The sequence below is a fragment of the Octopus sinensis genome, unplaced genomic scaffold (genome assembly GCF_006345805.1).
Source record: "Octopus sinensis unplaced genomic scaffold, ASM634580v1 Contig10079, whole genome shotgun sequence".
Lineage (NCBI taxonomy): Eukaryota > Metazoa > Mollusca > Cephalopoda > Octopoda > Octopodidae > Octopus > Octopus sinensis.
The window spans coordinates 470,166-483,939 of record NW_021831989.1 but is presented as its reverse complement, the minus strand read 5'-3'; the positions used below and the strand labels follow the sequence as shown (position 1 = coordinate 483,939).

Genomic DNA, 13,774 nt, shown 5'->3' with positions numbered 1-13,774 from the left:
GATTTTTTTAGAATAAATGATCGAGCAATTTCTAAAAAAATATCTAATGAGTATAAAAAAAGCTCTTTGACATCCAATTTGTTAAGGAGCTGTCCAAAAAATCTAGTGTTATTGATCAAGTCTGCATTTAAACATCAAGTTAGTCCTTGAGTTTTTGCAAAATTTCTGTCTCGAAAATAAGTTGTCTGAGGTTTCCCTGTTGTTATGTTTGACAAGGAGCTCACTACGGGAGCTTGAATTCAATAATTGTTCACCGTCGTAAACATTCTTTTGGTCGTAAAACAATAATCGTTTTAGTCAGTTGTTGCACATTTCTAAGACAACTTTTATTTCCGAATTAAATTAATGTTTTATCTATTGCGGCCCAAAGGCATGAAAAATATTCATTGTAGCCACAATTACAACAATGTAAAGTATTCCAGACAGGCCCAAAGGTACGTGACTTTACCAATATAATCAACAATATTCATCTGAGATTTTATTTTGAGAATAAAAAATGTAAAACTTGTTTTCTAGGAACTTTATAGTTTGGAAATAGGAACTCGCTAATGTAATGTTATCTAGAAAGCAGCTATTAATTGCAGAGAAGTGCTATTAATCTGAATTAATCGAATTTTAAAAAAATTTATGTGGTTTTCACTTATGGAATTGATTTGGATCTACTTAGCGATGGATGAACTAATTTTCTCATCCATATTGCATATTTATTAACCTTTTTATTAATTTTATATGAAATTATGATTTTATGTATAAAATAAGTTGTTTATTAAATTAATTATTTAATAATTTACCCCTTTGCCGATAGTGTGATTTACTGTGTGCTGTGCGATTATAACTGTTAGAATATTATTTCTAGTTTTGCTAGCGAATTACTGAGCATTTCTGGACACTTTGAGCATGGACTTTAATGGGTTCGACCACCTGTATTGACTTGTTGCTTAGATTTCCTTCACTAAAACCTGTAAATGTGAATTCCAAGTCCTCTTCGGTCAATTTCCGTCAATTTAGTTCTTTCTAGATTCGCGGTTGGATTCAGATCGACAAAGTGTGTGCTCAGATGTCCGCAACCCACAAAAAGACTGCCATAGCCGGGTCCCTCAGAATAACACACAATCTCCACAATAAAGAAAACAGACCCCTCTCTTCGGAGATGGAAATGCCCAAACAGCCACCCGACAAGTGGAAATGCCCTGAGAAAGACCCAATCGAGGCGTCTGTACTGACCAATAAACTGATATTGATTGGACTTGAACAAGAAAGGAGGCTATGCTCTCCCGAATTGCTAGTCAATCGTTCATCTCCTCACATCACTGACTTAATGAGGGCAGATATGATAGAAATGCTTTCTGAGGTACTTCCAAGGATTGTTTTGTAGATTTGTTTGAATCATCGACTGGAGTGGGATGTCTTTTTTTTGGCTCTCGACTTGTTAGACCGTTATCTGTGCTCGGATGGGTCCAGGAGTCTAAAGTATCCCCATCTTGAGTTGGTTGCCATTTCCTGCTTGTTTATTTCGGCCAAATATGAGGTTGGTTGGCCCTGTGATCCCTGAGGGGACTGTCGTCTGTGACTCCCAAAGTTATGCCAAAATGGCAAGAAAAACGTTTTCTCCACAAGAATTGGTCAGCATGGAGTTACGAATTCTCCGTAGTCTGAAATGGAATTTATTTGTGCCGACTGGCTACTATTGGCTCAAAATGTTCCTCCAACTGCATGTGGCGGGTTTTGAAGAAATAGACATGCCTCGTTATTCTCGCTATGACCTCAACAGAGGGGCAACTGTACTTTTAAGCTCTTATTTGCAGCTTCTCCGCACTTTTCTCTGTCACTCCAACGCGTGCAAGTTTCCTCGGTCTCTTATCGCCTCGGCCGTGTTTACACAAATTAACGGGGTGTCCCCGATTATAAAGGATATCTGGGGGAGGGTTATGAAGTTTAAGACGAGGGATATTCGCTATTGTCTTTTTGACTTGACAATGTCTACGAAAACTAGAAAATATGATTCTGTCTCGGACAAGGACTGTGCCCTCGGCGAATCTACCGAGCATGTGAACTATGGAAATGAAAGGGTTTGACATTTTTCTAATTTTTAGAAAAGGTTTTGCTCTAATTACTGACTTTTCTGGCTGTTGACTTATTTTTTACATTCTTTGCTTTTGTTACGGATGTGTAATAATCTGATACGCTTAGATATATCTTTTGTGGAAGGTATGCTGCGTCGTATACACACGAGTATAATAGCACATTTTGGATTGTTAAATCAGCCTATTAAATATTCGTGGTGTCGATCAAAAGTAGTTAGTTCAAGCAAACTAATTAGTTACAGTATAAAGTCACTTAGACAAATTATATTCATTATTTTGGTTGCTCGACCATATTATATTATAAGTTAGGATGAACACGTGAATGGCATGCCCCATCAAAATATTGCATTGAAATAGTGGACTTTAGACATTTGTGGTATCAGGATTGAGAGAATGCATTAATGTAAATCAAAAGAATAGTAAAAGTGGACAAAACAGCAATAATCTTTTTGAATAGCAATAAATTAGTCGACAAAATTAATAGAACCACCCAGAATCGAGAGAGCAGTCATCGAGAATAACAGGAGGAGTGACGTGACCATTACAAGGAGAGCAGTCCATTGGCTGATTGAAGGAATTGGAAAGAGCCATTCTCCTCGCCAAATCAAGTTTCCTCCCACTGACAGTACAATTTATTTTCCTCAATTCTTCTTTAAGTTCCATGACAGTGAAGTTGTCCATATAATAGGAAATCCGATTCGCGAACTCTGCCTCGTCACAGAGAGATATCCCGCTGTCCCTCGACTTGTGGCTTTCTTGTTCGGCCAAATATATCCTCTGCTGTTCCAGTGCCCCCATGTACTGTCGATTGCACTTACTCTTCTTGTCCACCAGACATCCGTCATAATAATAAAACTTAATTCCCTGCAGAGTGAAATACGCCGGGAACTGACCGATTTCCCACACTTCCTGTTGACCACTTTGCTGCAGTGGACTTTCACTTCCTTGTCTAATTGGTCGCTGTTCAGGCGAAGTAACATCTCCTCGTCGGACTTGAGGATATTTCCAGCCACTAATTCCAGTGGACCTGGTCGGTCCTTCAATTTCCCGTTTAAATTGGTTTCAAGAAAAGATCTTTTGAGAAGGGGCACTCTCTGAGACACGAGTGGGTCAAAGTGAGGGGAGGCTGTCTTATTTATACTTTTACACTCACCTATCAGAATACTCTGATTCTCCAACTCAGTTCGGTCTGGTCGGTGTTCGAACTTGTGTTGCAGAAAGTCCTTGGTCTATTAACGGTCTCGATTTGGAAATGTGAACCTGGGCCATTATTAGCTTTCTTCGCTCGCCAGAATATCTTGGGGGCCCGTTGAGAGCTACAAGTAAGAATGTGTTATAAACAGGGATATATTCCGTTGCTGGCTAGCTGGGCTAGTGTTGGTCTTTTTTGTAAATTTTTGTCGAGTTCTGATAATTATTATGGTAATGATAACCAATTGCATTCTTTATAATATCACTGTTTGCATTCATCGGATTAAACAGGCGTAACAACAACAATTATTGATAAAAATTAATCTTTATTCTAACATTTTTATTATCAATAAATATGTATTCGTTTTAAATAAATGAAATTATACATTGATAGGTCAATACAAACAAAAAACAAACATTCTGAGAAGTTTATCCGGATTATGCCAAAACAATTCTCACCTGGTATTGGCAAACATTTATCGTCAATACTCCAAACCATTCATCTTCTACGCCCGCCTATCATGAGGACCGCTTCTATCTTGGACCAACAGGAAGAGAATAGAGAAGGCTCAATTAAGGATGTACAGCTTAGGCAAACGTTAATCTTATAAACCAAAACTAGCCCAGCTAGCCAGCAACGAACGTTGCGGAGCGGTTTCTTCAAAAAACCGGCCAATATCGCCGAGAAAACGACAAGCGGCCTTGTGTGGACTCGTGGAAAGATTACCGAGCGAGAATGAGGTCCCTGGTGGAGTGCATCGAGGTCACGTGACTATTTGTCCGGTTTGTAACGTGGTCTTGGTGTTTAAATAAAATAGATTGCATTATATCTTCACAAACCAACGTGATTCCAAAGTCATGATTTCAATTCCTACTAGAAAACCTATCGTCAATCTACGAAAAATTCCAATGAAGTCAGATTTAAAAATTGCAATATCATTCTTTTTCCAAAATAAAAAATTAGCATTTTGTTTTGGCTGTCAATATAAATAATGAATTGACATCTGCGTTCTAATAAACTATAAATAATAAAAAATTCGAATCATGCGGCTTTATTAAATATTAATTATTAGCATGCTCTGTAATGTGTTTTTAAATTACGTTTTGTAGCAAAGTCCGAGTATCAAGCGAAATCCCTGAATAAAAACTTTGACAAGATTGGAGCCGGCACAATTTTGAGGATTGAAAAGCAAAAGAAGATAATCGAACAATCACACAACAACCGGATCAACAGATACAATGATAAAATATGGCAATATCAAAAAATAAAAATGATAAGTTTTACATTTTTGTGAATTTAGATAAACTTTACAAACAACAAATTAATGATATTAATGAAATACTTAATTTGATAAATATACAAAATTCACATGGCACCATGGAAAAAGGATTGCGATGTCACGAAAATTTGAGGTAAAAATAATTATCAGACAGATCGTCGGTTTTCCGCAAAGAAATCAGTAGAGACAATATCAGAGATTTCTTTAAATACAAAAATATTGAAGGCATTAGGGAAGAATCAAATAAGCACCTTAAACAATCAATTGAAAGGTGTAAAAATTATTGTTTTTTTTGAAAAATGATTTGTTCTTGTTCGATTTAATTTAGATTCACCCTACTCGCTGAATATGTGTTCTAGTTATCAAATAAACAAATTAGTGAAAATTGTTTCTAAACACAACTAAATAAAATTATTGAGATATTCGAACAATTTAAAAATTACTGTTAGATAAATTTATTGTGTTAAGCTTAAAAAATTTGATTTCTATGCAAGAATCCTTTTGAATTTTAAATTTTATGAAAAATATTTTTATTTGCTTTACAATCGTCTGTGGCTATTTTTTATGTGGCTAAACTCTTATTATATGCATAGCGACAACCCCAAAACATTATTTATTCAAAAGACTGTCAATTTTAATAGATAAATACTCATTTACGAATAAGATCCGTTTGAAAGTATTTTCTTCAACTAATTTTGTATTCATTTCAAGAACAAAAAGATTAAATTGTCGAAATGTGAGCAAAAGGTTGTCGGTCATGAGATCAAACCTTACCACCTTTAATAGAAGTGTAAGTAAATAAGAGGCGGAGTGGCACATGGAAAAAGTGATGTGACGCTGATTCCAATTACCAAGCTCATTTTCGTTAGTCAAAGTGTGAAGACAATCCATCAAACAATTAATTGACTTGACAAACATGTCATTGAACTGACCAAGTTCTTTCGCATCAAATTGGCAACTCATCAACATTTTATCAACATTTTCATCCAGAAAAATGGAAAGAATTTTTACAAGGGACACGTTGTCTTGAAAAATGTTTTTTAATTCACTTTCAAACAGAGACTCGGAGAAAGCCGAAGTCAGACAAGAGAAATCAATCGTAGAGAGACAGTTCAAAATAATAAAAACTACATCAGACGTACGAATCAAGCTGCAAAAGATAGGAACAAACTTCTGTAAACTGCCATATACATTCGTATGAGGAATTGTTTCAAAGTTATACAAACAAGCTACCCAAGCTACAAAATTAGTCATCAAAAAACGAATTTCCCCATCGTCATCTTGTAATAATTTAATAACGGAATTAAATACGAGTGAAAGGTGATTGACTAAAATTGAAGACAATAATTCACCATTTAAAGAACTCAGAATTTTTACGACGTTCACTACAAATAAATTCTGCAAAAACGAAGCAGCACATTTTCTTAAATGAAAAAGCTCACTGTCGACAAAACCAACAAACACAGAAGATATGTCCTCAAAAAACATATTCAGGTCAAATGGAATTTCCTAGTTTAATTATCAATTTAAAATGGAACATCATTCTCAACAAGACGAGGAAACAAGAAAGGCAAAAGTGTTAGAGGAGCGACCCGCAGGCAGTCACTAAACTCCATTATGTAAAACAAACCTTGGTGCGTTTTTTAAAATAAAGACTACCGAATTAAGAGTCTAGAAAAATAAAACACACCAAACCCTGTGAATAAAATCCACAGAAAGATCAGAAAGTTTATGACCAACTGTACTCAAAGCAAGCATTGCCTTAAATCAGAAAACTATACCAACATTAGTGACAAGTTGATGATTGATGTGATCAACGAATTTGTCTTGTTTTGCATTTTCGTTTATTAGGAAGCAGACTATGCTTGCCAAGTTAACGGAAGAGTGATTGAGCAATAAAACGATGTGCTCAGGCTCACAGAATGACATCACTTTCATAGCAACATCGTGAGAACACAACAAAGACAACAGAGGCTCTCCGAATAAAGTACATTTAACGACAAGCTTAATAGCCCGTCGCAAAATTGCAGATAAATACACAGTCCCGTGAAAGTGACTGACAATTTCTTTATCAATGTTGCGAATAGAATCAACAAAAAAGTCAATTACAAAAGGATCGTTGTGATCCATAGGGGAATTAATAACACTCGCGGAAATCAAGTCCAACGGAACATATTTTCCCCCAGAAGTAAACAATCTAGAGTTTAACAAATCAGGAACAACGTTTCCTTTAGTTTATACACAACAAGTTTAAAAATATTATTCATTTCAAAAACAGACTCGTCGCTAATTTTCATAGTTTTTATTTTTTTAAATAAAAGTAGTACCTAAATAATACACACATCAGCTTCATACTTGTAGCAGCTTTCCATGAGCAAAGTTGCAATCAGCGGATTCCATGGACAACAACTGGATTAGAAGAGAGCTCAAATTGGCGATTATATTTTGTTCACTGAGCATATTTACACACAATTCGGCAGTAAATATTCGTATTCGGTACACAGGACAAGAAGACAGTCTAAAAACATCAGCAAAAACAACTTTTGAGCGAGAAGTGACAAATGACTTATTCTTGATGAAACACTGTCTGTTGACTGTTCAGAAGAAGGTTTGAGACGACTCAGTAGCAAAATCATGGCAAACAAACACGAATTTCGATTGAAATCGTCAAAACATGTTGACAGATCTTCAATTTTGGAAATGATAAAATCCGTAAGCATGCAATAACGTTCGAAAAACACGGAATGAGTAATCCTAGGACATGAAAAAGAGGTATAGACGTGGACACGACATTTTCATTCACCCGTTTATTGCCAAGCAAACGAAAAGAAACTGATCCAAACAAAAGTGACGACAAATTCCGAATCTATACAAATAGATGGTCAACGACACCTTCCAACAAGAACTACACAATCCTTCAAAAGAAATGCAGCAAAGTGTTTCCAAATGTATTTCAATTATCTCTTCCATTCCCCGATCGGACACCAAATCAGATAATGTTTCCAAAATGCACAAAACAGACTAAATTTTGATAAAAATCACAATATACACTCAATTGCACATTCTCCTGGCGAAGAAAATAGTCTTCCAAAATAGAAACAAATAAAGAAATACACTCCGAAGACCTAATTTTTCCATGTTTAAATGTTTCCATCTCCGCCAAAATCACATTCTATAAAAATTTATAACACATGGAATCACCTTAACGATGAAGCAGATTCCACCACAGTTTCTAACAATTGGAAACATCGACGGTTCCTCATCAACTTTAAACAATCTAACAAGATTTGGAAGCCACGACATTATGTCACAGGGAATAAATTGTCTCTGATTTCTATCGGTCAAAATATCATTGTCAAAGTGCATCTTCCACAAGGAAACACAAATCCAGTAAAATTGGGTTGATGTAAATTCGAAAAGGCCATGGTGAGGACATTTAATCATTTCATACAGATAAAAGCAAATAATATCTCGGATCTACATTCAGATAACTGGAACTATACATGTTCTGAGTCTAACTTGGAAAAAACACCACTCTTGAATATCTGAGAGTATATTCTGACTACTTCTTTGATAGACTTCCATGATGAGGAAATAGCAGCGGACTCTGCCGATTAAATATTTACTATACCAAATTGGTTTTCCTTGAAGGCCATTACGTAGGGCAGTGCTATTCTCCTGACTGTGGAACAGAGAGTGAGAATAGTTCTTATTAACTCAACCTCTATCCTCTCACTGTAGAAATTTATATTTCACCAAAGCTCACCAAATTTTAGCAAAGATGTCGGCCATCAAAATGAGCGATGGATACAGTGGTGCTCGATGTACTTCCCCCTCAAAATCAAGAGACAAAATATCAAGTTGAGAAGAAAGCACATTAATACTTAGCTGGATCATCAAATCATCCACTTGGTGATACTGGCTTAAGTATTTGACCAAATATATGCTAAAAGTGGCATGGGAAAGATTATTTGACTTGAGAAAAAACTTTATCATCTCAGTCACATCAGCAATTTCCTTCAAAATTAAAATGACAATACTTGTTTTAAAGAGAACGCCTTTAGTATTTGGAGAACATGGTGTCTGTTATTCGGGTATGGGTCACCCAACAGGCGAAACAAGGTTGTCGTACACCCCGAAGGAATAGGATAGAAATCGAGCTTCTCGATCCTTAGAATTATTGTTCTCATAATTTCAAGAATCAAAGCTCGTCGCCAGTATGGAGTCGGGAGAGCCAGGTTAGTGAATGCAGAATTCAACAATTTTGTGATAAAATCCTGTAATCATACTCAAAGACAAACTAACCATATAATCGCGCTGATGCTGAGAAGAAGAAACAGAATTTGTTCCGAATTGGGTAGCAACTCGAGCAAGACACTACAATTACTGAAATATGTAATATACTTTATCGAATGTGTGCACGACTTGAATTCGGGAGCCATTATTATCAATACAAAATACTCGCGACAGATACTGTTGGATAAATTCCATGGCATGAACGGAGTATTCACTACACACAACATGTTCGCAGAGTACGGAAAAGACAGGGCAATACACCTAAATATGACAAAAAAGCTAAACCCTGGAATCGTAGTGTTTTAGTGATGTCCAGAGAAGAAGCAAGTCATCTCGGAAGAAAATGGAATACATTTTTTCAACATTAATCGAGAGACTTCGCCTGGTAGATGGCACACATAGCCAACTGAGGGCGGTCCATATAAATATGAGGTAGTTAGTGTTATATACCAAAACTAACCCTATTAGGTACAAAAATACATTTATTTAAAAATACTTCACTAATAATGACCCTGAGAAGGACCAATGGTTTATTTTTTGACAAATGTGGAATGACTTCATTAGTAAAAAGACTGACGTCGTCACACGATTCCAACACATTCGAGATGAAAGAAATGTGAGCCTCAACCAAATGGTCAATATTGGAAATAATTTTCAACAATGATTGGTAAACACGCGAAATCTGTCAATAAAAACATTTGTCAAACATCGTAGTTAGTAAAACCATTTTCGTGCTGGAAACACCATTCAAAGAGTTTTATAGTAATTGTAATAGAAAGAGTTGCACGTCGACACAAAACGTTGACTGCACAACTGAAGAGACAATCTCCACAACCCAGTTGGTTCAAAAGTTCTAGAAAAGCCTCAGGGTGCGTTTTTTGAATGTCATTTTCTGATATTTCACTTGCCGTAATTTGAATTAAAAATAAATCAAAACAAGTTTCAACCAAAAGCTCAGATTTAAACCTCGATTTCTAATTGAATATAAAAACACAATACTCGTTTTTTGACACGAGAAATGACACTGACAGTCCGAAGTACAAATTTTATGATCTTCAATATGCTCGGCGCCATTGCACAAATAGTATATTTTGAATGTTTACTACATTCATGCAGAATAGTGGACAGCCAGATTTCGAATGATTTCACAGCAATTTGAGAATCCAGAAAAACACTAAAATGGTTTTTATTATTAACTTGAGGGAAAAGAACACGTTGGCAATATCTTGGCAAATAAACCCAACAGGCATTTCTTGTTCGGATGCGTAGATGGCTGCATTGGACAGAAATAACATTTTTGTAGCAATCGGCCAATTCTGAGGAGGAAAATCTTTACTTATATTATTAGAAAAATACCAAAACAATTTTTATTAGCCACGGCTTCATGAAGTGAATTCGGAGTCCATTTCCATTGGAGATATATGTACACCAGATGTTTTAATAAACCAAATGAGTTGTTTTCCTCTATTAAATGACAAGCAAAACGCACCCTCGAAAATAATTTCTGAAATTCTGTCAAGTATGATTTTGTAAACTTGGTTTAAACAATTTCTTGGTTTCTTGTCAATATAGGTACTGAACTTCTTTAGTAATTTTTTATACTCATATATTTCTGATCGAGTTAGTTGAGATCTTTTGGTCATATAATTATTACTTTATATTTTTTAATTTGTCTATTTCAAAATCATCAAAAATAACTTCAGAATCACACATAAAATAAATTTTAGTCTAATTCATAACATTCAATGTATATTTTCAATTAAGTATTAATTCGTATTAAGAAAGTTGGAAAGAGGTTCAGGTGAAAAGCCGGGTCGATGAGGATTCACAGACTGTGAAAGTCCTCAATCAACGTCTCACCCCTCTTGTCCCGCACATGTCCCGTTAGTCATTACGGATGCTTTCCTTTGAAGTCTCTACATATAAACACATCTTTAAGTGTGGAAAGTGGGAAGAATCCATGAGTACGAGAGGAGCATGACTCAGAGGAAAAAGATATACGTTAACTAATGTTATCGAACGTCTCGGGAGACGAATTTTTATTGTTACAAGTTCAATGTTTTCGCAATCCTGGAGCAAAGTGCATACATTGTCAGTAACATCCACATAGGGAATCCCGTTCCGAATGATAGTCAGGATGCCTCCTCCAATTTTCCCATTTCTGTCTTTACGAACAACTGAATATCCAGGAAACCTTAGAGTGGATTGTTGGGCGATAGTTTGAAGTAGTAATACGTCGATGTAGTGTTTCTCCAGAAAGGTTCTAAGTCCAAGAGATTTATTCTTGATCTCATTTACATTGAGCTGGACTATCCTAGCTGGGTCAGAGTTTGACTTGATGTTCCCAGATCGAAATAGGCACATCCTTTACGGATAGGTAAAGTGAAGCTCTTTTTTCCAAATCCCACCACGTTATCGGCGAGCCACATGACATCCTGAATGCAGGTCTCATCAAAAGGGAACAAAAAATGGTGAGGACAGCCTCTATCGCTGCGATTCCTTCATACGTATTCTTGTTTAACTACTTCAAAAAACGTCCCCGTTTCGAGCTATCGACATGCCTTTTCTGGAGAACCATCCAAATTTTCGTCCACATAACCTCCATTGCCTTCGTCTGGGATCATTTTTCTCTTATTTCCGTATAACCTGGTGATCCTGGAGTAACAATAAATAAAGTTGGAAATAGGTTGATTATTTCAGTATGAGGTATAATTTTAGTATGGTTAGCATGATTAAATCGATAATTAAAAAATATTCAAAAGGTATAACATAAATGTCTATATTCACATCCTAAACTTTAGCTATTGATTATTCGCAATAATTTTCCAGAGTATGTTATTTTTCACCATAAAAATAATAGCTCATCAAGCGATTGCTTTTTCAGACCAACATACTCGAAATAATAAAAATCTTGCGGTGAAAAGTTCATTGGCAACACATTCTAAAATTCAGTCGCGTATCGATCCCAAAAATGTGATTTTCTACGTCATCGATTAAAAATTTGTCAGAAATGAGTTGACATTTGCGTTTTATGAGTAATAAGATGCAAATTATGCGCCTCGATGAATACAATTGAACTTAATCAATCACTCCGATGATATGTAAAGTGTTAAAATCTGAGTTTTTTTAGCAAAATCAAAGCTTCGGGCGAAATCCTTGAATGAGAAATACGACAATGTAGGTGCCTCCAATATTCAGATGATTGAAAAACAAAAAAAGATAATCGAGAAATCACACAACGATCGAATCAGCCATTACAATGACAAAATATGGGATTACAAAAAATTAAAAATGATCAGTTAGATATTTTGTAAAATCTTAGAAATACTCGACAAAACGAAATCAACAAATTTCAATGAAATGCCTAATTTAAACAAATTACAAAATTTATCCGATATAACTGACAAAGAATGTCAAGGAAATTTGAGGTGAGCCAAGTAGTTTCAATGCAGGCCGTCAGTTTCCAACCACGAAATCAGTAAAGAGCATATCAGAGATTTTTTCAAATGGCATAAAATCGAAGGAATCCGAAAAGCATCAAAAACTAATCTTGAAAATTCAATTGAAAGATGCAACAGCTTCAGTTTTTTTTGAAACAAATTTTTACTTGTTTGATTATAATTTAACCTTATTGCTGACTTGATTTTATCCGAAATAACACAAAATGCCAAATATTATAGATTTGATTAGAAGGGCTACAATTTAACAAAGATTTCATTTAAATTTTCTTCGAGTATTTGTTTGGCAGACTATTGAATAATTGGGTAACTTTAATGCTTTTTAATCAATCATTTGTGGCTAATTCTCGTTTGTATTACACCATAATTACTAAACAGTTAGCACATTATTTTTGAAGGAATTTTAATTTGAATTGGTCGGCCCTTGTTTACTTTTATCAATTCAAAATACAGAACTCTAGTAGAAAACACAGAATGCTATCCAAAATGAGAAATGTATTCGAATTATAAAGTTGACATGTTATTAATATAAAATAATATAGAGCAATTATTTGACACCATTAAACTTATACACGACCTTCATTTTGTTGGTGGGAAAAGACACAATATTGCAGATCACCTTCGCCAGAGTGCTTCTGTCACATCCAGTCATGTACCCGAACAAAACTTGCCGAAAATACTAAAAAAGACAACACATGTGTACCTCGAGTTTTACTCCATCAATACTACTACACGTGAGAGAAGTATAAGAATCAGTGTGAGAACTGAGCTGCCTGCAAATTCATAAAACATTGCTCACATAAACTGGAGAGGGAAAGTCTTGAGAGAGTGAGCAAGTGAGATCGAATGGAGTGACCCGATAGAGCCCGTCTCAATGTACCGTTCAAAAAGGGTGATGAGTTGTTCATTGATATCACACACATTCTACCCAATACTCACACAAACTCACGTCTATAAAGCTGATCATTTTGCTGCTCATGTCCAAATTGGCACCAGTCAGTCTAAGTCTTACATCCCTAAACTGAGTCATAACCATAGATAGACAACCCTCCGATCGTACGAGTCCTTGTGTTGTGTCTACGTTATTTATTAATAAAGAACAACTCACATTCTCGTCGAAAAACTCTCGATATATTGCTATATCTGCCAACAGGTCATTCAATCCTCCAATCATTCGCGTGATTCTGTCTTCCTCCACGTCTCCCAAAACAATTGGCAGATATGGCTGGAGAGAGGACTCCAACGCGTCTCTCAACCGAGGATACAAGTCCTCTCCAGTCTGCACTCCCGCCTGACTTGACTCGACGGGAATACCCAAAGGCTCTGCACGATCCTCGTTCATTTGTTGTAGTTTGACTATTTGGTCGGCATACTCCCTATTTTGAGCTACACACGTGTTGTAATCCACTCTCATCTTGTCCTTCTCTCTATCATTTTCTTCTCTGAGCAAGGATATTGCCCGCTC

General features: G+C 35.8%; 1 long non-coding RNA gene across 1 annotated transcript; it reads left to right on the top strand.

The window, feature by feature from the left end:
• Positions 1-851: 851 nt before the first annotated feature.
• LOC115228230 lies at positions 852-2,146 on the top strand. The gene is made up of 3 exons (XR_003883194.2): positions 852-911; positions 943-988; positions 1,019-2,146. It is a non-coding gene; the product is annotated as an uncharacterized LOC115228230 (long non-coding RNA).
• Positions 2,147-13,774: the final 11,628 nt, after the last annotated feature.